The 25776-nt window shown below is 40.6% G+C and overlaps 1 long non-coding RNA gene across 1 annotated transcript in view; it reads right to left on the bottom strand.

Moving 5' to 3' along the window:
• Window positions 1–25776, bottom strand: part of LOC116466283 (uncharacterized) — a 70378-nt gene that overhangs the window by 9534 nt on the left and 35068 nt on the right. The window contains exon 3 of the long non-coding RNA XR_004247483.1: window positions 154–339. This is a non-coding gene — a long non-coding RNA (uncharacterized LOC116466283). The remainder of the gene's footprint in view (window positions 1–153; window positions 340–25776) is intronic.

Genomic DNA, 25776 nt, shown 5'->3' with positions numbered 1-25776 from the left:
AGTAGTAAAAACTAGCAAGAGCCAAGAAAACTGGTAAGCAGAAATAATAAGCAGAACAACAATAATTATAATACATGCAGACAAGCAGGTAGTCATCTGAAAAATAGAGTGGAGAGTGGAGAGTAAAATAAGGAAAAAATGCAAAATGCAAACCTGTATAACTTGAACTCCAAAGGCAGATTGGTAAGGCCAACTTCTCCACAGCAGACAGCCTCAAGAGAATGGATTTCTCTGGTTCAAGGTTGGATTCTGAAAGACAGTTTTCCCCACAGACATTTTTCCTCAGTCCAGTCAGTTTAGCTTCAGTAGCATCTGGTGGTAGGAGAACCATGGGGTATCCTGTAGAGACAGAGGGGATGATTTGATTATTCTCGTAAGAATATTCATGCACAAGAATGATATGGCTAGATGTTGAAGTTGCGGGGGGAGGCCAGGCGCGGTGGCTCACACCTGTAATCCCAGCACTTTGGGAGGCCGAGGCCGGCGGATCACAAGGTCAGGAGATAGAGACCACCCTGGCTAACACAGTGAAACCCCGTCTCTGCTAAAAATACAAAAAATTAGCCAGGCATGGTGGCACACGCCTGTCGTCCCAGCAACTTTGGAGGCTGAGGCAGGAGAATCGTGTGAGCCTGGGAGGCGGAGGTTGCAGCGAGCCAAGATTGCGCCACTGCATTCCAGCCTCGGCAACCGAGCGAGACTCCGTCTCAAAAAGAAAAAAAAAAAAAAAAAGTTAAGCAGTGGGAGGGAAATGTCCATTAAAATATCTTGTTCAAAGTGTCCCAAATTAAAGTATTTCCCAAACAAGCTGAAAATAACATTTGCTAAATGAAATTAAATATTTGTATTGAATTTGGCCATTCCTTAAATGCTACTAAACTCAACATTTCCTGTGGTCAGACCATGCAGATCTCCTCTTATGATAAACAGTAATTGCCGAATGATTATGGGTAAATATTCCCCTGTCATTTCTTTTGAGAGGGAACCTACTAGGTTAATGTGAACTTGGCTAAAAATATTGATTCCAGAAATGAGTATGAAATGTTGTGATTTCCAATTGTTCTAAGAAATTGGTCTTTGAAATCCTAAATTATGAAAGGATAAAGTGGCTCCAATTTAATCTGTGAAACAGGACTCTATTTAGACTCCATGGTCAAGTTCCTAGGAAAAAACTTTAGACAGGAATAACGGTTGGCATGTAATATTGTTGACTGGTGCCCTCCAGTGGCAAAACTTGATGGAGTGTTCAATCCAGTAAAATTCAAAGTGTCTTCTATTTCAATTCTCAAGCCTTTTGAACATATGAGCCTAAACTTTTTAAGAGCCAATAGTTGGGAATAAAACCACAAAGGCTTTAGATTGTACTTGGTTTTACATTGTATGGTCATAAAATGCTAGAGAAAAAGGTTGTTTGCCTTTAAAGTAAGGCTGGAAAAAGACGGAGAGCCACAGGAGATTAAAATGACTTGGCAGGAAGATATTGGGCAGGCATTTTAGAATCTTCAGGCTGTATCCTCACCCTTTCCCTGTTGTATGAAACTCCTTTATGGTATTTCCTGTTTAGCTGGAAGGAATGACATATCCCCAAATGCGCACGTCCTGGGCATTGAGGAAATGCCAGTTATCCTGCCTGTTAATATGAATGTGCCCTGAGGATACTGATGTTTTTCACATGACAAATGTCTAGCTTTGGATGTCCTAGTCATACTGTGGGTCATTTATTTTCTTTCTTATTTTAAAGTCTTTTCTTTGGGAGGCCAAGGCAGGTGGATCACTTGAGGCTAGGAGTTCATGACCAGCCTGGGTAACATGGTGGCCCAGCTATTCAGGAGGCTGAAGCAGGAGAATGGCCTGTACCCAGGAGGTGAAGGTTGCAATGAGCTGAGATCGCGCCACTGCACACCAGCCTGGGCAACAGAGTGACACACTGCCTCAAATAATAATAGTAACAATAATAAAGTCTTATCTTGACCTCCTCAGGATGCCATGTCCCTGGGCCCTCTCTGTTTCCTTTCTGATCTCCTACATTGCTTTCCCCTGCCTCCCACCAGGGTCTTCCTTTTAGCATCCATCCATGTCCTCAATTCCCTTTGGATCTGAAGGGGAAGACAAGCCTGTCAGCCATCAAGAGAGGACCAGACTCCCTCTAAATTCTTGAGGATCTTGATATATTAAAATATAAAGAAATGCCAAGTTATATTTAGTGGTATATTTTGTTTCTGAAATTGGAGTCTGTTTCCCTGTTAATAATTTTGACACAAATGCAATATAATTGTCTTACTTGTAAGATGATTACAGAGAGTATTTTTAAAAATCTAGCTCTAAGTGTACTAAGAGAAGGGTGCTCCAGAACTAGGTCACAGATATGAAAGTATATGATGACATCATTCTCCTTCAATCCTGTCAATACATCTCTCTGACAGTAAGTATGAATTGGTAGAGAAAATATGAAACCATTAAAATGCGATTGCAGCTGGGCACAGTGGCTCACACCTGTAGTCCCAGCACGTTGGGAGGTGCAGTGGGCAGATCACTTGATCTCAGGAGTTTGAGACCAGCCTGGGCAACATGGCAAAACCCCATCTCTACCAAAAATACAAAAAATTAGCTGGCATGGTGGCGCATATCTGTGGTCCCAGCTACTCAGGAGGCTAAGGTGGGAGGATCACTTGACCTGGGAAGGCAGAGGTTGCAGTGAGCCAAGATCACGGCATTGACTCCAGCCTGGGCAACAGAGTAAGACTCCATCTCAAAGAAAAAAAATGTAATCGCCTACTGGGTTCATCTTCCTGCCCACTGCATGGACAAATTGATTAACTGAGACTGCAAGCATTGCAGTAAAGAGTTTAATTGACACGAGGCTGGCCACATGGACATCGTTACCACTCAAATCAGTCTCCCGGAAGGCTTGGAGATTAGGGTTTTTGCAAGCATAATGTGGTAGGCAGGGGGCTAGGGAATGGGGAATGTTGATTGGTTGGGATTAAATCACAGGGATGTGGAAAATGTTCCCTGTGCACTGAGTCAGCCTGTGTGGGGATCACAGGACCAGCTGAGTCATGAGTTGCCAGTCTTGGTGAAGTCAGCTGCTTGTCAGAAATGCAAAAGTCTGAAAAGAAATCTCAAAAGGCAAATCATGGGTTCTACAATAATGATGTAACCTACAGGAGAAATTAGGGAAGTCACAAATCTCATGACTTCCAAACGGTAGCTCATTATCACTTAACTATACCAACATCTTAACAGAACTCAGGTCCCTCTCATAATTCTAACCTTGTGGATTTTCACTGCTTTTACAAAGGCAGTTTAGTTTGGGGAAGAGCTATCATCATTCTTGCTTTAAGGATAAACTATAAACTAAATTCCTCCCAAAGTTAGCTTGGCATATGCCCAGGAATGACTAAAGGACAGATTAAAGTTTAGAAGCAAGATGCAGTCAACTATGTCAGATTTCTCTTACTGTCATAATTTTGCAAAGGCGCTTTCAAAAAGTCTAACATTGTATATCAATAGTCTAAGCCCTTCCTGAATGTGAACTGTGGCCCAAAGGGTGGCTCAACCTGCTCTGGGAGAGTGAGTAAGAAGTAGGTATATCTATGCGACTAAACAAGGAAGCCAGTTTGGGCACAGAAATGTGTCGGTATTGAGGAAAGTATTTCAATTAGGACAGATAGTTAGAAGTCTCTTAGTAATATCCAACCACAGAACCCACAGTTAATTCAGATTCAAAGTGCACAAATTTTAACTGCACAAAAAGAATGTGAGTCTCCTCACCCCTGCATCACGGATTTGAGGAGAGCGTGTATCATTACAGTGAAAATAGTCATCTGGGACTGGAGCTAATGGTTAAGGACCTTTGTTTTTAGATGCTCACATTCACTAGAGATAGTTTATATTCTCATGATTTTATCAACTCTTCCTAATATTTTATAGCATCTAGAGGAAATAGGAAAAGCTAATTATAGCTTACCTTCATTATCCTTGTCATCGTAGTTAAACTACTCCAGTCTGTGTCTGCAGATTGACATAGGCAGTTAGGCAGACTTTTGAGTGTGAATCAGAACAACTGTTTTAGGAAATAACGCTCCTAATCTCTGTACCATTTATCTCCCTTACTTCTCAGTGCCCTCTGAGAAAGGATGGGGGTCATTCTCACTCAGCCTAGCTCACATAGCTGCCTAGAAGATGTGAGTTTCTTGATTCCCAATCTCATTATCTTTCCATTTTGCCAACTTGAGAGTTCAATAATAATGACTCTCCCATTGCTAAAATGTTACACATAATCCCTCTCCATTGCTGTAATATTTTAACTAGAATCTACCCCTTCATGGATTTTCTTTTTTTTTTTTTTTGAGATGGAGTCTCGCTCTGTCGCCCAGGCTGGAGTGCAGTGGCACAATCTCGGCTCACTGCAAGCTCCGCCTCCCAGGTTCACGCCATCCTCCTGCCTCAGCCTCTCCGAGTAGCTGGGACTACAGGCGCCCGCCACTACGCCCGGCTAATTTTTTTGTATTTTTAGTAGAGACGGGGTTTCACCGTGGTCTCAATCTCCTGACCTCGTGATCCGCCCGCCTCGGCCTCCCAAAGTGCTGGGATTACAAGCGTGAGCCACCGCGCCCGGCCGGATTTTCTTGCTAAGTAATGCTTGAAGAGAAATATTCAAAATCAGTACTCCAACACTAAGGAATCAAGACAGAAAAGCAATGGTACGGTTCAGAAAGACCAAAGTTTGGGGAGGTCATTGTGGTAATTTATTTCATTTTGAAAGAATACAGGCAAATGCTCGTATTTAGGGTTTGAACTAATTGGCGATATGCATATAGTGGCATAATTTAACATCTCTTTCTATTCAGTCAGTGTTTCTTAGCCTGTTTTGGATCATAGATACCTTTGAGGAGTTATAGAAAGCCATAGACCCTTTCCTCCCTACTTCACCCCTGACCCAAATCACATAGGCACTAAAGGTTGTATTCAGTTCCAGGGGATTCACTGAGCTAGTTTTAGAATGCTTATTCTAGATACATGGCTCCCGACTAGACAATGTTTCCCTTGGAGGACGTTTAGAATGTCTGAAATATTTTTGGTCTTCACAAATGGGAAGGCACTACTCACATCAAGTAGACAGGTGTCAAGGACATCTGCTAAATAGCCTATCATGAATTGTGCTGCCTCCACAACCAAATACGTTTTTGTTCAAAGTCTCTAAAGTGCCAAGGTTGAAAACACCTGCTACGGATCTGCACTGTCCAATACAGTAGCCAGGAACTACATAGAGCTCTTGAAATTGTGGCTAAACTGAATTGAGATATACTAGAAGTACAAAATACACACCAGATTTCAAAAACTTCATACATAGCTGTAAGATATTGCGTTAATGATGTTTTGTATTGACTACATGTTGAAATAATATTTCAAATTTACTTGGCTAAATAAAATGTATTAACATAAATTTCATCTGTTTCTTTATACTTTTTGTAATGTGGCTACCAGAAAATTTAAAATTACGTATTTGTCCATAGCTGTGGATCACATTACATTTCACTGGATAGACATGCTCTCGATGCTTTATAAAACTGAACTATTGAAAACTAATTAAGATTCTGATTCTAAAGCAAGGGTCAGCAAACTAAAGCTAAAACTCGTCCACTAGCTGTTTTTGTAAGTAAAGTTTTACTGGAACACAGTCACACACATTTGTTTGCCTATTGTTAATGGCTGCTCTCACAACAGCAGAGCTGAGTAGTTGTGACAAATACTGTATGGCCAGAAAACTCTAAAATATTTATGATCTGGCTTTTTACAGAAAACGTTTGCCAATCCCAGATCCAAGGTCATGTCCTCTACAGGGGCGGGATAAAAACTTTGCCATCCTGACAGCAGTAATATTTTCATATTTAAAGTAAGAAAATTTGGGACATTTGAAGAAGAGCTGCCTGAAAGGATGGAAGGCAGGTGTAACAGAACACACTAATTGGCTATGCTGTCCTCATATGATTGTATTTTATGTTGCTATTCAACTGGAATATGGCTCTCTATGACAGAGAATAGCAAAGATAATATCTCCTGTTAGAAATGGGTCATTGAGGCCAGGGACAGTGGCTCACACCTGTAATCCCAGCACTCTGGAAGGCTGGAAGGCCGAGGTGGGCAGATCATCAGAGATCAGAAGTTCGAGACCAGCCTGGCCAACATGGTGAAAACCCATCTTTACTAAAAATACACAAATTAGCTGGGAATGGTAGTCCCAGCTACTCGGGAGGCTGAGGCAGTAGAGACAGAGGTTGCAGTGAGCCAAGATCACGCCACTGCACTCCAGCCTGGGTGACAGAGCAAGACTCTGTCTCAAAAAAAAAAAAAAAAAAAAAAGAAAGAAAGAAATGAGTCATTGATTCAGCCAGCAAGTATTTACTGGGCACCTAACATCTGCTAGGCACTGTTCTTGGAGTTGGAAATACAACAGTGAACAGAAATAAAGTCCCAGCACTCCTGGGGCTTATAGTCTACTGTGACAGAACACCTGTCTGAGATAGGTGAAATATCAAGAATGTCAAGTATATCAAGAAGAATACTCGAGTATGTCAAGTGGTGATAAGTGCAAAGAAACACAGAACGAGTTAATAGAATAAAGAGCCTTGGGGTGGAGGTGATACAATTTGATTCGGAATGCTGTGGTCATGGAAGGCTTCTCTGAGTGAGCACATTGCAGGGTGTGGAAAACACAACTGTAAGCCTTCCCTGAGGACAATCTGATACTACGTGTCTAAATCTTAAGTGTGACCCAGTAATTCTACCTAGTTACTTAACACAAGCAATTATGGGAACTAGTGTTCCAGAATGTTTCCTGGAGCATTTTCACCATAATAAAAAAAAAAAGGAAACTACTTAAGTATTCAACTAAATTTATTAATGTAAACAATGTACATGGCATAGTAAGCTTTTTAAGAAAAAAGTATTATATTAATACTTATATAATTCCAGTTTCATAAAAATATAAAAATATTGTGTTTGCAGAGAAAAAATTCTTAAAGTCTTAACCCAAATGTTAGGATCCCTAAAAGGTCAAATTTTAGGTGTCTCTTACATGCATCTGTATATCTCTCTGTAGCATCATCTTTTAAAAATAACTCATAAACAAATAGTTATAAAAAAAAAGAAAGGAGACAAGGCCTGGTGGCTCACGCCTGTAATCCCAACATTTTGGGAGGCCAAGGAGGGCAGATGGCTTGAGCTCAAAAGTTTGAGACCAGCCTGGGCAACATGGCAAAACCCCATCTCTAGAAAAAATACATAAATTAGCTGAGAGTGATGGTGCATGCCAGTAGTTCCAGCTACTTGGGAGGCAGAAGTGGGAGGATCACCTAAGCCCCGGAAGTCAAGGCTGCAGTAAGCCTAGACCACGCCATTGTACTCCAGCCTGGGTGACAGAACAAGACTGTTCAAACTGCCTTTGCAAAATTATGACTGAGACAGTGAAAGAGATCTAACTGACTCCACCTTGCTTCTAACCTCCAGGCTGTCTATCCACTCCTGGGCATAGGCTGAGCTAACTTTGGGAGAAACTTAGTTTGTAGTTTATAGTTTAAACAAAGACAGTAACAGCCCTTTCCCAAAGCATATCTCCTTCTTGCCTGGGAACTAGACTAACGTTATCCACAGGATTCGAAATTATGGTTTAGGAGTGATGCAGCTGGAGGCTGCAAGATTCTGACCCTCCCTAAACTGCTCCTAAGATCAGTGCTTGAGATATTTTGCAGACCCTGTACTTGATGGATCAGCTGGTACCACCCAGATTGGTAAACTGGCTCATCTGATCTTGTGGCCCCCACCCAGGAACTGACTCAGCGCAAGAAGACAGCTTCTACTCTATGATTTCACCCCTGACCAATCAGCACTCCTGGCTCACTGGCTTCCCGCTACCCACCAAGTTGTCCTTAAAAACTCTGCCCCCCGAGTGCTCCGGAGACTGATTTGAGTAACAATAAAACTCCGGGCTCCCACACAGCCGGCTCTGCATGAATTACTTTCTCTATTGCAATGCCCCTGTCCTGATGAATCAGTTCTGTCCAGGCAGTGGGCAAGGTAAACCCCTTGGGTGGTTACACTGTCCAATAAATAAATAAATAAATAAATAAACAAATAAAAGAGAAAGAAGACTGAATTTGTCAAATATGCATATTAAAAAAATTCCCTTTAATGTTAATCCTAAGTATGATAATCTTCCATTGAACCATCAGGAGCTAACAATGAGTAAGAGAATTAACTTAATGAACACAATGAATTGTCTTTTTAAGCAAATCTAGTAGATTCTAGGACACTGTTCTTTTATATTATCTACCAGAGAATTAAGGTCAATCCAATTAATTCCTTATCACACAGCCATGTTAAAAGGCCCAGGATATCAATGAACCAATGGGAAACTCCAGAGAAAGCAGACAACACCCACCAATTGCAACTGGCGGTTATAGATACTACAATAACCAAGACAACTCAAGGTTTCTAGAGCTTCTCAAAGTTCAGTCACGGGACCTCTACAGGATCGTCATTTGATAATGGTGATGGTTAGGGAGAGGGAGGAGAAGATGTGTGTTTAAAATGTGGAGTCGGCCAGGGGCGGTGGCTCATACCTGTAATCCCAGCACTCTGGGAGGCCAAGGCAGGCGGATCACCTGAGATCGGGAGTTCGAGACCAGCCTGACCAATATGGAGAAACCTCGTCTCTACTAAAAATACAAAATTAGCCAGGCTTGGTGGCACATGCCTGTAATCCCAGCTACTCTGGAGGCTGAGGAAGGACAATCACTTGAATTAGGGAGTTGGAGGTTGCAGTGAGCTTAGATCACACCATTGCTCTCCAGCCTGGGCAACAAGAGCAAAACTCCATCTTAAAAAAAAAAAAAAAGTGGAGTCTTGGGTCCTACCCACAACATTACCCAGGTGCGGTCCATATTTTGCATGTTTCAAAGGTTCCTTGACTAATTCTTATGCAGACCAATCTCTTTAAGCTTACAGCTGCTTACACTGGGCAGAGAAAAAGGAAAACCTCTTCTGACTATCTAGAGAGATGTTATTTCTGATCAGAGTCCTTGAGAAAAGAAAAGATAAATTGGGACTTGCCTAATTATCAGTTAATTATTGAAGGAAGGCCTCTTGCTTAGGTATGTATAAGTCTCAGTTCTCCCTACAGGGCCATTGTAAGCAAGAGTCCTTTGGCCTACTTTTGAATATTGCTGATACATTTTGTCTGAGAACTGACACCAACCTAATTTCCTGCCCTTGGTGAAACAATTCTGGGACCAGGCATATTTTCTCATGTGTATATTAAACAATATTGAGAACAAGCAAAAATAAATAGCTGCTTGTTTCTGGAAGGAAATACTTATTCCTGGAAGCTAGGACTGCCTACAAATTAAAACAGCTTACTTATCAAGATGCATGACTTGCTCATTAAGACTTATTCAAAGCCAGGTGCTGTGGCTTATACCTGTAGTCCCAGCTACTTGGGAGGCTGAGGCAGGAGGATCGATTCAGCCTGAGAGTTTGAGGCCAGCCTGGGCAACAAAGCGAAACCCTCTCTCTTAAATAAATGAGTAAATTTTTTAAAAAGACTCAATATAAAACCTTCTTCTTTCTGAGTCCTCCAGTGAAAGCTAATATGTCATAAAATATGCCCAATCCCAACCATTCTCTACTTGCAAGACTCAACTTAAAAGCATTCAAACCCTCCATCTCTTCCCAGTCTTTCCTGTTTTAAAACACTACAAAGACTCTGCCATGTTGGGGGTTTCCTTATGGCAACAGGCCTACTACACATGGTTTGGCTTTTGGCTTAATCAGCAGCCTATTCTGATGGCCCTTGAGATTTTGAAGGTCCAGATGTTATCATTTCAGTTGATGTAGGTTGGTATACTTCAGTCTCCCTGAGGTGCCCGCTGTATATAATTCTTTTTTTTTTTTTTTTTTTTGAGACAGAGTTTCACTCTCGTTGCCCAGGCTGGAGTGCAATGGTGCGATCCCGGCTCACCACAACCTCCACTTCCTGGGTTCTAGTGATTCTCCTGCCTCAGCCTCCCGAGTACCTGGGATTACAGTCATGCGCCACCACGCTTGGCTAATTTTTTGTATTTTTAGTAGAGACAGGGTTTCTCCATGTTGGTCAGGCTGGCCTCGAACTCCCAACCTCAGGTGATCCGCCCACCTCAGCCTCCCAAAGTGCTGGGATTACAGACATGAGCCACCACGCTCGGCTATAATTCTTAAAAATCGGTTTTCAAGCTTCACTGTGTCCCTTTCAAGAAGACTTTTAACTTCTCTTATTCCCAGCTAAGGCTCTTGGCAAACATCCCCAGCTAAGCTTGTATATATCAAAGTATCCAAATAAGGCCAGGCACAGTGGCTCACACCTGTAATCCCATCACTTTGGGAGGCCGAGGTGGGCAGATCATCTGAGGTCAGGAGTTCAAGACCAGCCTGGCCAACATGGTGAAACCCCATCTCTACTAAAAATACAAAAAGTAGCTGGGCGTGGTGGTGCACAACTGTAATCCCAGCTACTTGGGAGGCTGGGCAGGAGAATTGCTTGAACCTGGGGGGCAGAGGTTGCAATGAGCGAGATCGCGCCATCGCACTCCAGCCTGGGTGACAGAGCAAGACTCTACCGCAAAAAAAAAAAAAAAAAAAAAAAAAAAAACCAAAAAAAAAGGAAAGAAAGAAAGAAACCAGATCTGTTGAAGTTCCTCTAAGAGTCTCTTCTAGTTTAGCTTCTAAAGATGCTTGTGAGCAGGGGCAGCTGAGTTCTACCCTCTGTTAACTTTCATAGTTCTACAGCTGTGTTACTGATGCTTAGGAATTAGAGTATAAGCCCCAAGCTTAGTGGAGAAGACAGACGAACATAAGAGAAGTAATCCCAGCCCTTTGGGAGACCGAGGTGGGTGAATGGCTTGAGCTCAGGATTTCGAGACCAGCCTGGGCAACATAGCAAGACCCTGTCTCTACAAAAAACACAAAAATTAGCCGGGCATGGTGGTGCAAGCCTGTAGTCCCAGCTACTCTGGAGGCTGAGGTGGGAGGATCACTTGAACCCAGAAGGTTGAGGTTGCGGAGAGCTGAGATTGCACCATGGCACTCCAGCCTGGGTGCCAGAATAAGACGCTGTCTCAAAATAAATAAATAAAATGAAAGCAGCAAAAAAAAAAAAAAAAATGTACAAATGAAGAGCTTGGGCTTAAGTCAGACATATCATAATAAATATTTGTCTCTCCTGTTTGCTGCCTATGAGATCTTTGGCATCTCAATGTTCCCAAACATCAATGTATTCAACTTTAAAATGGGAAAACAAATTGTACAGTAAGGAGGATTACATGATAAAGCTTAAACACAAGCTCTAGAAATGGTAGCTATTATTTTATTTTTATAAACCATATCTAGTGATGAAATCTGAATGCTGTAACTTCAGATTTACATTTTAAATATTGGTTCTGTCTCTTACTAGCCTTGTGTCCTTGGATAATTAATCTTTTTAAGTCTTAGTTTTCTCATCTACAAATCTGAAAACACTACTGTCCCCTTGCTATGGTCTGAAAGTTTGTGTCCCCGCCCCCATCAAAATCACATGTTGAAACCTAATCATTATTCAGAAGGAGGGACATCTGTTTTTTGTTTTTTAGGGAAAAGAAAAGAAACCTAATCATTGCTGTGATGGTATTAGGAGGTGGGCCTGTGGGATGCAATTAGATCAGGAACGGGATTAGCACCCTTTAAAGGAGGCCCCAAAGAGCTGCCTGACACTTTCTACTGTATGAGGATGAGGACACAGTAAGAGGGTGCCCTCTATAAAGCAGGAAGGGGGCCCCCACCAGACACCACATCTGCTGATGCCTTGATCTAGGACTTCCCAGACACCAGAATGGTTGGAAATAGGTTTCTCTTGTTTATAAGCCATCTAGTTTATAGTAATTTGTTAGAGCAGTCCAAATGGACTAAGGCATCTCTCAATAATAAATAATGTATTTAAAACACTTAGCACATTGATCCATTCAATCAACTTATATTGAAAACACAGACTCTAGAGTCGGACTACTTACATATAAAATTCCTGTTTACTGTCACATACCTTGTTCAAGGTACGTGAACTTTCTGCGCTTAATTCATAGATTATCATGTGTACTGAATTTCCCTCAGAAACAGAGATTTTTGAGATCACTGCAGTGAAACCCACCATTGTACTAAGGCAAGGTTCCTCTCCTCCCTCCCACAAAGTCTCTGATGTGCATCAGTTTGAACTCTACCCTGACTTTCAAAAAACAAAGAAACTCCTACAGTTCTAAGTCTTTGGCTTTTCTCTGTGAATCCCAGCTACCTTATCAGGTTTCTCCCCTTTTGTCCTCCTTCTTTTTCCTTTTCGTTCTATGCTTCTGCATGCATGCTTTAATCAGAGATTTTTAAGAGACTTATCCACAAAGTAGTCAAGAAAGAGAATATTAGGACCAGTGATCTGATACCTCTTCTGTGACTGAAAATTATAAAATTGGAAGTATGTTAGGAAGAAAATATTTCCACGGTCTGTTAAGATATTCAGAAGCTTTTCACTAGAACAAGTTTGCATTATGTAATTTCTCCAGGAGCAGGCAAGAAAAATATCAAGAGTCTGCCTCTGGGGAGATGCCATTTCATGAGCGATGAAGCAGTAATGAATGGTAAAGATGGAATATCAAGGAATCATTTTTGTGGGGGAAATGCAACTCTAAAGCTATTCGGTTCAAGAGACTGACATAGGATGTCCTTACTTTCAACTCTATTTTTTCCAACCACCTATCTGTCCATGCATATTCATTTAGTGACTACAGCAGGCAGTGTAGTATTGAAAAGAAATTACAGGCCATTCACGGTGGTTCATGCCTGTAATCCTAGCACTTTGGGAGGCTGAGGTGGGTGGATCACCTGAGGTCAGGAGTTCAAGACCAGCCTGGCCAACATGACAAAACCCTGTCTCTACTAAAAATACAAAACTTAGCCAGGCATGGTGGCCGGCGCCTATAATCCCAGCTACTCAAGAGGCTGAAGCAGGAGAATCGCTTGAACCCAGGGGGGTGGAGGTTGTAGTGAGCCAAGATCATGCCACTTCACTCCAGCCTGGGTGAAAATGAGAAACTCCATCAAGAAACAAAGGAAGGAAGGGAGGAAGGGAGGGAGGGAGGGAGGAAAGAAAGGAAAGGAAAGGAAAGGAAAGGAAAGGAGGGAGGAAGAGAGAGAGAGAAGAAAGAAAGAAAGAAAGAAAGAAAGAAAGAAAGAAAGAAAGAAAGAAAGAAGAAAGAAAGAGAAAGAAAGAAAGAAAGAGAAAGAAAGATTACAGCAAGTGCATTGAAGTTGTGTCCAGAGCAAGCACAATGAGACAGCCCAGGAACCTGAGACTAGAGTCAATATTGAGTATGCTGGGACAATGACAGTAAAAAGGAACTGAAGGGAAATCATACACAGAACATACTTCAGACCACCTCAGTCTGATGGAGGACAAGGATAACGTCCTATTACAAATTTGCAAAAGAAACTTAGAGGCATGATTCAGTAAAGATGTGAGGTTTCACCGATTCAAGCACATGATCTGAATTTGCATCTGATCCTGAAGTCCTTGCTTCTAACCACTACACTAGTGTCCCCTTTAAAATATTTTGTATGTCTGAACAAAAAAATCATTGATAAAGTCCCTTTTAATCACACTTTGGTATCTTTTCTTCTCCCATGAAGGCTTCCCAGATTCGTAAGTCTGTTTTAGCTTCCTGCCTTTGTTCTCCCGTAGCAGCCAGTTCCTCTTCTAAAATGACTCCAATCATTTCGTATCATTGCTGCCTTGTCTCTCTCTCATAGTGGGATACAGGCTTCTTAAGACCAAGGACCATCTCTTGTTCTCTGTAATCTCCCCCAGTGCCTGCCATATTATGAATGCTCAGGAAGTGACTGTTGAACATGGGGATGGATGGGCCAATGGGTAGATACATCTATAAATGATCAACACACTGAGGGAAGTCACCACACAACTGTTTACCTAAGAGATGTCTGCGATAATTAACATAAAGGTAAATAGTAGTCAAATTGGCTACTGTTGGTCAACTTAGATGCAGTTATTGATTGAATTGGAATTTGTATTCCAAGGTACAATGGTAAGTTTAGTCTAAGCGAGGAGGCGGTAATTTGATGGTTACTGCTCCATTCTGTCATCTCCAGGGCCAGGCTCCCTGCCCCATAACCGCAGCTCTACTGTCATCCCCATGCACATGTGTGCTTTGAGTACATACAACTCTAACCCAAAGTGGCTACTGCTCAACTTTCTCCCTATGATCTAGCCTCAGGCAAGGAAGCAGCTGGAGCTCCTCTGCTGCTACTTTACAACTCTTTACACCATGCTAATGGGGAACAAGGCAAGTTATAAAACACCATTCATTGTAGGACCCCACTTAGGTTAAAAAAGAAAGAAAGTCTCTTACATGTGTGTAAAAAACATAGAAAGGGCATGCCCAAATGATAATGGTAGGTATTTCTGGAATTAGACAGACGACAGATGGGGAATTTTCTGGCTTTTTTATCCCTATTTCCTAATCTTTTCTATAACTATACTAGATTTCTGATAAAATAAAAACAACACTGAAACAATAGCAATTCTGAATTCACAGCAACATTTGTTATGACTATTGCTTTATCATTCAATATATATTGCCTTTCCAATTCACAGTAAGTTTCTTGGGATCCGGTCACGTGATGCCCTGAAGTGTCAACTTCTTAGCCCCTAGCAAAGGGCTCTGCAGAACAGGGTCTAGATAGCAAACAAATGAACTCTCAGTTTCTGTTTATAATTCAAACCCTCATGCTTAGGAATTTTTCAGATTCTCCTCCCAAATTTTGTGAAAGTCTAAAGGATATTTGTACATTTGGGGATTGTCAGTCCTTGGAATAATGTTGGCTTGAGGTCAGAAAGAAGAGAAAGTAAACGCCCAGTCAGTTATGCAAAAATATGCATTGATTCTGACCAGCTTTTAATGGTAATCCTTTTTCATCTTTTTTCCTCATTTTTCTTAAACATTATTTTCCATTGCAAAGCAGACCTGTCTTCATGGTGTCTTTGTGCATAGGCTGAGAATCCAGGGAGAGACAAGAGGCCAATATTTAATTTTAAATTAATCCATCTCTTCTGAAAATGCCAAATGTGTATGGCCATAGCAAAACTGGCAGGATCTTACTCAGAATGCATTTCATTAGGACTGTCATTTTTCCTGGGCTTCCAGCAGATCTGGTGAAGAGCTGACCTCAGGCCTCAAGCAGTCAACTTCAATCATAAATACCAGAGATGAGTACAGTACAGGAGGACTATCACGTGGCTGGATCTTGATTTGTGCCTCAAAAATTAGGGCTATGTATATATCTTCCAAATGGAATCAAGAGAGACTCCTCACACAATATGGAAAGAAACTTCCAGGAGAGCAGGGAACAAAGAGTTAACAGCACAAGCTTTGCCATCTGGTAAACTTTAATTTCAGCGCTATGCTCCACTGGACCACTGTGGGTCAATGTCTCTTAACCTCATTTTCCTCATCTGTAAAATGTGGATATTGGTGGCTATTCCACAAATTCCCTGTGAGGTTTAAAACAGATGACATGTGTGTTTTACTTAGCAAACTGGGAGTGCCCAAAAGACGTTTTTATTAACATGAGCAGTTGTAGCACAGCAATGTGCGATAGTTGAAGAAAAAAGCCAAAACACCATAATGAGAGGCTGTGGGTCCAATCTCTATTTTGCCACTAACTACATCGTCATGGACAGTTGTGTAATTTCTGGTTCTCAGTTCCTTCATTGGTGAAATAAATAAGTTTGCCTGAATTTAGGATTGCAAACTGGCCGACTACCGATGTGGTTTATTTGGAAATTGGAGAAATTCCCCCCAAATTGAGAAATTTCTCTAAAATACCTATATGCCTAGTTTCTACGAAAACTCAGGAGAGCATCTCCATATGGCTATAACTGAGCAGCAGAAAGCTTTTAAACAGGGCATCTACTCTCCAGTTCACCACAGTCTCCAAAAGGTCTTACACAAAGATCACCTAATTAATTTGCATTAATTTCCTGCTCCCTGTAACCGTTTAGGTTTGCAACCCATGGATGAGACCAGTGATTCTTAACTTGGGTGCATGTTAGCTCACCTGACAACTATTTAAAAAATAATAGTGCTGCAGCCTCCCCAAGACCAGTTAAATCAGAATTGTCAGCAGAGTCTGGACATCTGTATTTTTCAAAACCTGTATTGTTAAAAAGCTCTTCAGGCATTTGAAATCCACAACCAGGATTAAGAACTGCTAGACGAGGTGTTTTCTATGATTGTGTCAATGAGGTATTATCTTGATTTCATAATCATTCATTTTTGTACCACTCTAGCCTACATGTATAGACAACTATTATATAAAAATTGTAATATATGTTCAAAATACGACTACTATTCATTAAAACATGATGAAACACAGCAAATGATAACCTAAGTTAATTCCTTCTGTATCTTCCCTTTAATAGCCACAAGAACTTGGAGATTAACTTTTTGCTTATCCCCCAAATTATTTTATTTTTAAAAAAATATACAATCTTTGTCACTTTTATGTTTTCTTTTTTGCATCTTATTAGTTACCAGTTCCTATATGAAGCTTTGAAACTTTTTCTAGATTTAATGTTTTGATGTTCTCCTGTAATTACTCTAGGCAAGGAAGAAAATGCATGCTATTACTCACATGCCCCATATTGCAAAGTAACATTAAAAGAAGCCATTAATTTCTTTAGAGAGAGACACCATTTCCAAGTTCCAAAATATTTTCTTTACCCTCTCTTTTTCCTTTTGGTTCCTCTGAATATTTAGAGAATCTTCTAATAAATTTTCTCATCTACTTACAACTTTTAAAGTTTATTTTTATGCTCTTAAACTTTTAATTAAGAAAAGGAACATGTCTGATTTTATTACTTTAATTCACTTACGGTTGAATTTTTCATTTCTATCCATTGTGCTGTCTACAGAGTTTGGAGCAAAAAGTTCAAAAGCAAAATTAAGGTTGATATAAAGCAGTGATTTTCAATCCAGGGAGATGTTGCCCCCCAGGGGGCATTAGGCAATGACTAGAGATATTTTTGGTTGTCATGATTGGGTGTTGATGCTGCTGGCAACTAATGGATAGAAAATAGAAATGGGGTTAAACATCCTACAATGCACAGGACCCCACAACAAAGGGTAGGCTGACCCAAAATAATAACGGTGCCTAAGCTGAGAAACCTGACATAAAACTTTTTTTTTTTCCACTTTGCTCCACATGGGTAACTAAGTTGTGGGTTTTCAATCCCTGACCACGGAAAAATCAATTAAGAATATGCCTTCAGTTTAAAAACATGAACTATTATATTCCGCCCCCCTTCAAAGAATTTTGTGCCCTGAAATGAAGGGATATGTATAAATTCTGGCCAATTCGTCTGTGGCTTATTTAAGAACAGGAAGAGGACAAGGACAAGGTGTGGCAAGGACTCAGGAAAGGAGGCAACCAAAAAAAAGTATTTCATTATATTTATGCTAATTCTTCCTGCTTTACGTCTTCATAAACATGGGAAATTCGTGCGGAGAATGATAGCTCTTTCATGGGAAATGAGAACTTGCTGGTATTAACTGGCATAATTACAAACTGGCATGGGGGATCTGTGCATTACACTGTTTAAAAAATGCACTATCCACAAAGAATGGCCAGAGGTCTGCTCAAAAGATATATGGTCAATTTCTAAGACTTGAATCCTCTGGCTTTTAAGATGATGCTATGTTGAAATGCATGTTCTTGAATTAGGAGTTCTCACGGACCACAGTTATACAACATTCATGAATTTTTTTTTAAAGATGGCTTTTGAAATGTGACTGGGATAAGATTAAAAACACCCTGTAATAGCTTTCTCTCTCTCTCTCTCTCTCTTTTTTTTTTTTTTTTTTTTTTTTTTTTTTTTTTTTTTTTTAGAGACATGGTCTCATTGTGTCACTGAGGCTGGAGTCCAGTGGCATGACCTTGGTGCTCCCTGCAGCCTAAGCCTCCTGGGCTCAAGTGATTCTCCCATCTCAGCCTCTAGAATAGTTGGGAGTACAGGCATTCGCCACCATTCCCGAATAATTTTTGTATCTTTTTGTAGAGATGGGGGTTTCACTTTGTTGCCCAGGCTGGCCTTGAAATCCTGGGCTCAAGCAATCTTCCCACCTTGGCCTCCAAAAGTGCTTGCAGGTGTGAGCCACCACACACGGCCCCAAAACACCCAATAACCAGTTTCCCTTGGTCAGAACTGCTAAATTTATTTGGTAAAGGGTTCTTCTTGTCTCTAGCTCTACCTGGCCATTTCAGGAAGCTCAATGAATACATCAGGAGTACAAACTACAAATTAGAGAATGCATGTTCCAGATAACGGTTAAAAGAGATAAGAACAGGTAAGACACATCATGGGACCAAACCAAAGAAAACACACCTTTGGGCTGGGTCTAGCCCACAGGCCACTAGCTTGAAACAGATAGTCAAATAAGCTCTAAAGTCTCTTTCAGTCCAAAAATTCTGTGGTTTGGTTTTTATCAAGAAAACTCACTGCTTCTAGGCATGTTTTTAAAATGCAGTTACTTCCCTTATTTTGTCATTTCCCTGCTCAAAAGTCTACAGCTGTTCCCTACTGTCCCTCAAATTAAATCCAAGCTTCTAAAAATGCAGAGCTCTAAAATCTGGTCCAAGCCTCCCTTTTCCCCCTAATTTCACAGCATTTTCTGACATTCATTCTAGCTTTCAGCCCCAGAAGATTTCACGTTGCCGCAACAAAAACATCACCTTCCTATCATACTTCCCCTCCCTATCATACTTCCCCTCCTGGAGTCTTTCTTTGCCCAATCACTATCTCAAAGCAGACTGCTCTCTCCTACCCTGTCTTGTCCAAAGCCCGTCATGCTCCATTCTCAAATGTCTTCCTTTTCAAGTCCTTCCTAATTCCCCCAGTGAGATGACTATTATCCTTAACACTTGAATACACCTCTGGCCACAATCCATCTGACAGGGTGAAATAGATAAGAACTTAGTCCTGGGCATCAGCTTTACCATTCACTAGCTCTTAACTCAGGGCAATTTATTTAATCTGTTAAACCTCTGCTCCCTCACCTCGTTAATGAGCATGTCACCCAGGTGTGAGCTGTAACCCTTGTTCTCAGCCGGTGACTGCTTAATCTCTCCATCAGTTGTGCTTAGTTCACAAGCTGGTTTCTATAAGAAATCTAGTTATACCATGCATTGTAGAAGCTCATGCTTTTAAGTGAACACCTCTTTCACTTAAACAAGTATTTATATCATCTTCAAATTCTTCCCTCTACCTAGGCTTTCTTCTGCCACCCCACCTCCTCAGCACTTTAACCACTCCCTCACTTCTGATTTTTTTCTCTTGGTCTCTTCAGACATTGTAGATGTGTCCACTTTGATTATGCAGAAAATTTCACTCTGTCTGTGATCCTACATTCATGCTTAGCATCCTGAAGTCATCTTCCATTTTCATAAAACAAGGAAATTCTTTGCTTCTTTGGCAGTGCTGGGATTGCAGTGCTATTTACTATAGCAAAGGCACGCAATCAACCTAAATGTCCATCAATGATGGAAGGAATAAAGAAAATGTGGTACATATATACCATGGAATACCATGCAGCCATACAAAGAATAAAGTCATGTCTTTTGCAGGGAGATAGATGGAGCTGGAGGTCAATATCCTCAGAAAACTAACACAGGAGAAGAAAATCAAATACCACATGTTCTCACTTATAAGTGGAAGCTAAATGATGAGAACTCACGAACGCATTGAGGGTAACAACACACACTGGGGCCTTTTGGAGGGAGAAGGGTGGGAGGACGGAGAGGATCAGGAAAAATAACTAGACTTAATACCTGGGTGATGAAATAATCTGTACAACAAACCCCCATGACACAAGTTGACCTGTAACAAACCTGCACGTGAACCCCTGAACTTAAAAGTTAAAAAAAAAAGTAATGGAGATATTAACAATTTTTTTCTAACAATAGTAGTACTTATGGTATTGTCATACAGAGATGTAATCCATATTTATAGGGTTTAGCATAGATCCAGCACATAGTTAAGTGCTCAAATCTTAGGATATTGTGATTACAGTTCATCTTGTTTTGTCTTGTAAGATTATAGACACTTTAAGGGGAAGACCCTTATTTTATTCATCTTTCAATAAATAGCACAAAATTCTGTTCTCTGCCTTGGCTCCACATCAGTCACCTAGAGACTTTGAGCAAATGCTCACGTCCCCATTCCACATCAAGCACATCAGAATGCCTCAAGTGGGGTCTGCGTATCAATGTTTTCCAGGTAACTTTACTGTGCACCCTGGCTTGCAACAAGCATTTAACCTGTTACCTCACGTGCAGCAATAATAACTGCTGCTGCAGGTCACAGTCTTCTTACAGGATAAGTATTATCCTAAGCGCTTTTTTGCGTGGATTACCTCATGGCAGTAGTTGCTAAAGATCTCCAGGTAATTCCAATATACAGCCGAGTTTGAGAACCAGTTCCTTATTAAACTCTCACTACTGCCTCTTGCAGTAGAATGTGTTGTTATCCACGTCTTACAGTAGAAACTGAGGTGTAGGGAGCTTGAGCAATGTGCTGGAGTCCTTCAGGGAGCAAGTCAAGGGTGAAGATGAAATTCTGACTTCATTCACAGGTCTCTCCAGGCTTTCTTAGGAGGAAACAAGTAAGTGTTGCTAGGTTGAGTTCTCTTGCCCTTAGCCTCACAGCAATTGTTGCTAAGTGGGAGAAATATTCTTGTGATGCTCCATTTTCTTTTCCCTGTCACGACCCAGGTCATGTTTTTCACTAGCTGTTCATATTGGTACTGCATTTCTACCCTCTCCATGATGCTTCTTAGCCAAAGAGAGTTAAAAGCCCTGATATGTTATTTTGTACCGTAAAGTAAATCCTGAGATCTTGGCATAAAGGAGGACATGCCTTGATTTCAAATCCATATTTGCAAAGAAGAATATTCTCCCATCCTGTGCATTAAGATATTTGGTAATAATAATGACCTACTTTTATTATAGTCTTTTATGGATTTTAAATGAGGTAAGGTGGAATAATGTCTCCTGAACTCTAAAAGGTTTGCAGTTTGGGTTCCAGCTATGCGTGTGAGTAAAATTTTAGTTACCTAAGAGATTTAGCTTAATCTCATAAATGATTTTAATGTCAGAGAAAGTAGAAAACAATCTAAGCCAACATTTCCCTTAAAGTCTTGATAGAAAAAAACCATAATTCTCTAGCTGGAAGAAAGAAGTAGCCAAGTCATAATATTGCCAATACATAAAATATATGTTTACCAAAATGAAATATTTTTGATTTGCTAATTTATGAAGCCGTGCAGTTGGGCTAGGCTTTTCTTACTGGTTCCTCCTCCCTACGCTGCTGTAAGCATGCAGGATTCGCCTTAACCCCCATTCACCTGCTCTATAGAAGCCCCCACTTCCAACATCCAGATCAATGGTTCTCAAGCTTTAGGACACATCAGAACCACCTGGCCAGCCTGTTAAACCACAGCGTTCTGGACCCCACCCCCAGAGCTTTTGATTTGCAATTCTAGGAAGTCCAAGTATTTGCATTTCTAAAAAAGTCCCAGGCATTGCTACTGATCCAGGAATAACACTTTGAAAACCATTAATTTATACGATCAAATGATCTATTAAAAGATGAAAAACTTGTGCTTTTTCTGAAATTTCAGTAATCAGGAGCATAAGGGTAAAGCATGAATATCTTTTCATGTCTAAAGCAGCGCTTTGACTAACAGCTGCTGACAATAATACATTAACAAGAAAGCGACAAGTATTTATTGAGCCCTGCTAGAGTCTAAGTAGATGCCCCTGTGTCTACTTAATGTTGACAAAAGCAACTAGGTTTTGTGAGAATTGTAGCAGCCCTGGTTACCTGTAGGTGGCAGAATATTCTAGCATAAATGACTTTTTAAATTTTTCTCGTAAAATGGTAACTTTCAGAAAGATTTACCAAAATCACTGGTATTTTTAAAAAGAGAAGGAAACATTTTAAAGTATAATGGATATAATATTCTGTACAAGAAAAGGAATGTTATAATTTGCATCATTTATTTGGTAGGTATTGAAAAAGCAATATTTAATAGTGCTTATGAAAAATAAGTATTAAATACTATATGCAAAGCTATGTATTAAGTGTTTTACATGAGTTCTGTGGCCTAATGCTCATGGCAAGCCTATAATGTTAATATTCCAGTTAAATAAAAAAGAAATCTAAGGTTCAAAATTCTACTCATTCTTCAAGTCCTGCTACATGTAGGCTTTTAGTTGTTTCATAAAGCTTTTCTTAGCATCCCCTTATAGGAAGCAATCTCTTGCCTTCTTCCTCCTCTCCATCTCTCATAGTAGTTTTCATATTGTTGGATTACTGGTGTTCACATAGTCATCATATTCGTCCTTTACAAGAATGTTGTAAGAATTAAAATTTTAAATGAGGCAATGTATATAAAAGTAATTTGTAAACACACACACATACAAACTATTATAAACATATTCTGTTTAATGAGTTGAATGGTGGCCCTTGTAAAAGAAAATCTCAGAACCCCAAAAGGAAAAAAAAAAACTAAGCTGAAAGCTGAGTCCTGCAAGAAACTGCCTTCCTTTTATTCCTAAGCAGATAGTTACAGATGAAAGGTAAGATATCTCCACAGGGTTCACTTTATCTTTATGTAAAGTGATGATTTACTGAGCATGAGGCAAATACAGAATTGACTATTCTGCTCCTTTTCTCTTGCAACATGTGGATTCAGTAATATGACCATACCCTCCCCCTTTCCCCTCCTGCCCCCTTTTCCCCTTTAAATATTGAAGCCCTCAAAATCATCTTTGGAAAAAGGAACGGACCACAGACTGCTTCTGTGATTGTGTATTTCTTTTTTTTCCGGGCATGTTCTTAACCTTGGCAAAATAAATCTCTAAATGATTGAGATCTGACTCAGATACTTTTGGGTTTAAACCCCAAAAATGGTATGTTCACATCCTAATCTCCAGAACCTGTTAATGCAACCTTATTTGGAAAATGAATCTTTGCAGATGTAATTAAATTAAGGATCTCAAGATTAGATCATCCTGGATTATCCCAGCAGGTGCTAAATCCAATGACAAATGTCATTAGAGAAGACATACAGAGAAGACAAACAGAGAGAAGAGAAGGCAATTTTAAAACAGAGGCAGAGACTGGAGTTGGGCAGCAAACGCTGAGGAAAGTCTGGAGCTATCGAAAACTGGAAGTGGCCAGGCACGGCAGCTCATGTCTGTAATCCTAGCACTTTGGGAGGCCGACGCAGGAGGATCACTTGAGATCAGGAGTTCAAGACCAGCCTGGCCAACATGGCAAAACCCCATCTCTACTAAAATTACAAAAATTAGCCAGGTGTGGTGGTACTCACATGTAGTCCCAGCTACTCGAGAGGCTGAGGCAGAATAGCTTTAACCTGGGAGGCGGAGGCTGCAGTGAGCCAAGATCATATCACTGTACTCCAGCCTGGGTGACAGAGCAAGACCCCATCTCAAAAAAAAAAAAAAAAAAAAAGAAAGAAAAGAGAAAGAAACTGGAAGAGGCAAGGAATGACTCTCCTCTAGAGCCTTGAGAGAGAGTATGGCCCTGCTGACACCTTGACTTTTGGACTTCTGGCCACAGAACTTTGAGATAATTAATTTCTGTTCTTAAAAGTTACACAGTTCATGGCAATTTGTTATAGCAGCCCTAGGGAATCAATCCATACTGTAATAATAGAAACTAAGATTTATGGAGCTCTCAGTACATGTGCGCCAACCCAACACACAAGTTCGTTCAATCCACATAACCAGCCTATTAGTTGAGTCTCTTAGATTCCATATTCTACAAACCAAGAAACTGAGGTCTAGAAAGGTTAGGTAACTTGCCCCAGGTCACATAACTACTAAAGGGCAGTTAAGGGACTCCAACTCTAATTGCCCTGACTCTAAACATCCGTCCAGCCACTACCTTTTTTTTTTTTTTTGAGACAGAGTCTCACTCTGTTGTCCAGGCTGGAGTGCAGTGGCGCAATCTCGGCTCACTGCAAGCTCCGCCTCCCGGGTTCACGCCATTCTCCTGCCTCAGCCTCTCCGAGTAGCTGGGACTACAGGCGCCCGCCACCACGCCCGGCTAACTTTTTGTATTTTTAGTAGAGTCGGGGTTTCACCGTGGTCTCGATCTCCTGACCTCGTGATCCGCCCGCCTCGGCCTCCCAAAGTGCTGGGATTACAAGCATGAGCCACCGCACCCAGCCACTACCTTTAAAACCTTTTGATGTACTATAGGAAATAAAAGGTGAAAAGAGAGACATTCCTCCTTTGTTTAATGAGTAGGTTCATAACTTTTTAATGAAGGAGGATTTAACAAATTCAGAAGGAATTTTTTTTAGTAACATTGTCTTAATGGCACAGTCATTAAGATTGTTAGGAAGAAATTTTGTTTTAGACCTATTAGCAAGATAACATTGGAGCACAGAAATTGTCAAACCGAACACAGTCCCCATGATGTGGAGAAGAAAAATCAGAATCTCCATGGGGAGATGATGCAATTAAAGTTTGAAGGAGCATATTCAAAGTTACAATTTTATATTTCTTAGGTGAAAAGAGCTACTTTTCTTTTTAATATTTGTTTATTAGATGGGGTCTTTCTGTGTTGACCAGGCTGGTCTCAAACTCCTGACCTCAAGCAAAACTTTCATCTCCGCCTCCCAAAGTTCTAGGATTACAGGTGTGAGCCACTTTGCCCGGCCAATTTTTTTAACTTAAGGAATTTTCTTCTGGAGTCTTCCTTTAAGTTCATGTTCCTCAAAGTGTAGCCATTGCTTGTTTGTTTGTTTTTTAATTTCAGATATAAAGTCTTGCTATGTTGTCCAGACTGGTCTCTAACTCCTGGCCTCAAGCAATCCTCTAGCCTCAGCCTCCCAAAGTGCTAGGATTGCAGGCGACAGCCACCACGCCAAACTAGTGAAGCCATTTTACTCCAAGTGCCTACTTCATCTAAGTGCTTGGTTTGTTGTTCTTGTTGTTTTTAAAAAAGAAAACTCATGCCCAGACCTACTGAATCAGAATCTCTGCATGTGAACCTGAGTATAAGCCTTTTAACAAGCTCTGAGGTTGAGCAACAAATTGGAGAACTCCTGCCTTCACATTGTCCACAACTATGGTGCCACCAAAGGAAGATTTCATACTACAGCAGCCCTAGGGAATCAATCCACACTGTAACAATAATAAAAGCTAAGATTTATGGAGTTCTCAGTACATGTGCACCAACCCTACACATAAGTTCATTCAATCCACATAACCAGCCTATTAGTTGAGTCCTCTTAGAATGGAATTGGTTTTAAGTCAATCAGTGGATTTCAGATAGGGTCTTAATGCCACTAGTCACTTTCTAATCTTGGGCATCAAAACCCTGAAACTCAGTACAGTGAGTGGTGTATCATCTTTATGCTAGCAGAGTAAGTGTGGTGGATGGTAAATTTTAATGTAAAAACATAAAGCAAAAATCAGTGATATTTAAAATTACTCTTGAAAAAGGAAAATAATTTCAGTTGCCCAGCATTGAGAAATTTCTGCTTCTTCCATTGTAAATGAAGACTTTTTGCTTTTAAGAAGTGTGTGTGTGTGTGTGTGTGTGTGTGCTGGGAG

Source organism: Hylobates moloch, unplaced genomic scaffold (assembly GCF_009828535.3).
Source record: "Hylobates moloch isolate HMO894 unplaced genomic scaffold, HMol_V3 SCAFFOLD_4, whole genome shotgun sequence".
NCBI classification, from domain to species: Eukaryota; Metazoa; Chordata; class Mammalia; order Primates; family Hylobatidae; genus Hylobates; species Hylobates moloch.
The sequence above is the reverse complement of the archived record's forward strand: the minus strand, read 5'-3'. Positions and strand labels throughout refer to the sequence as shown.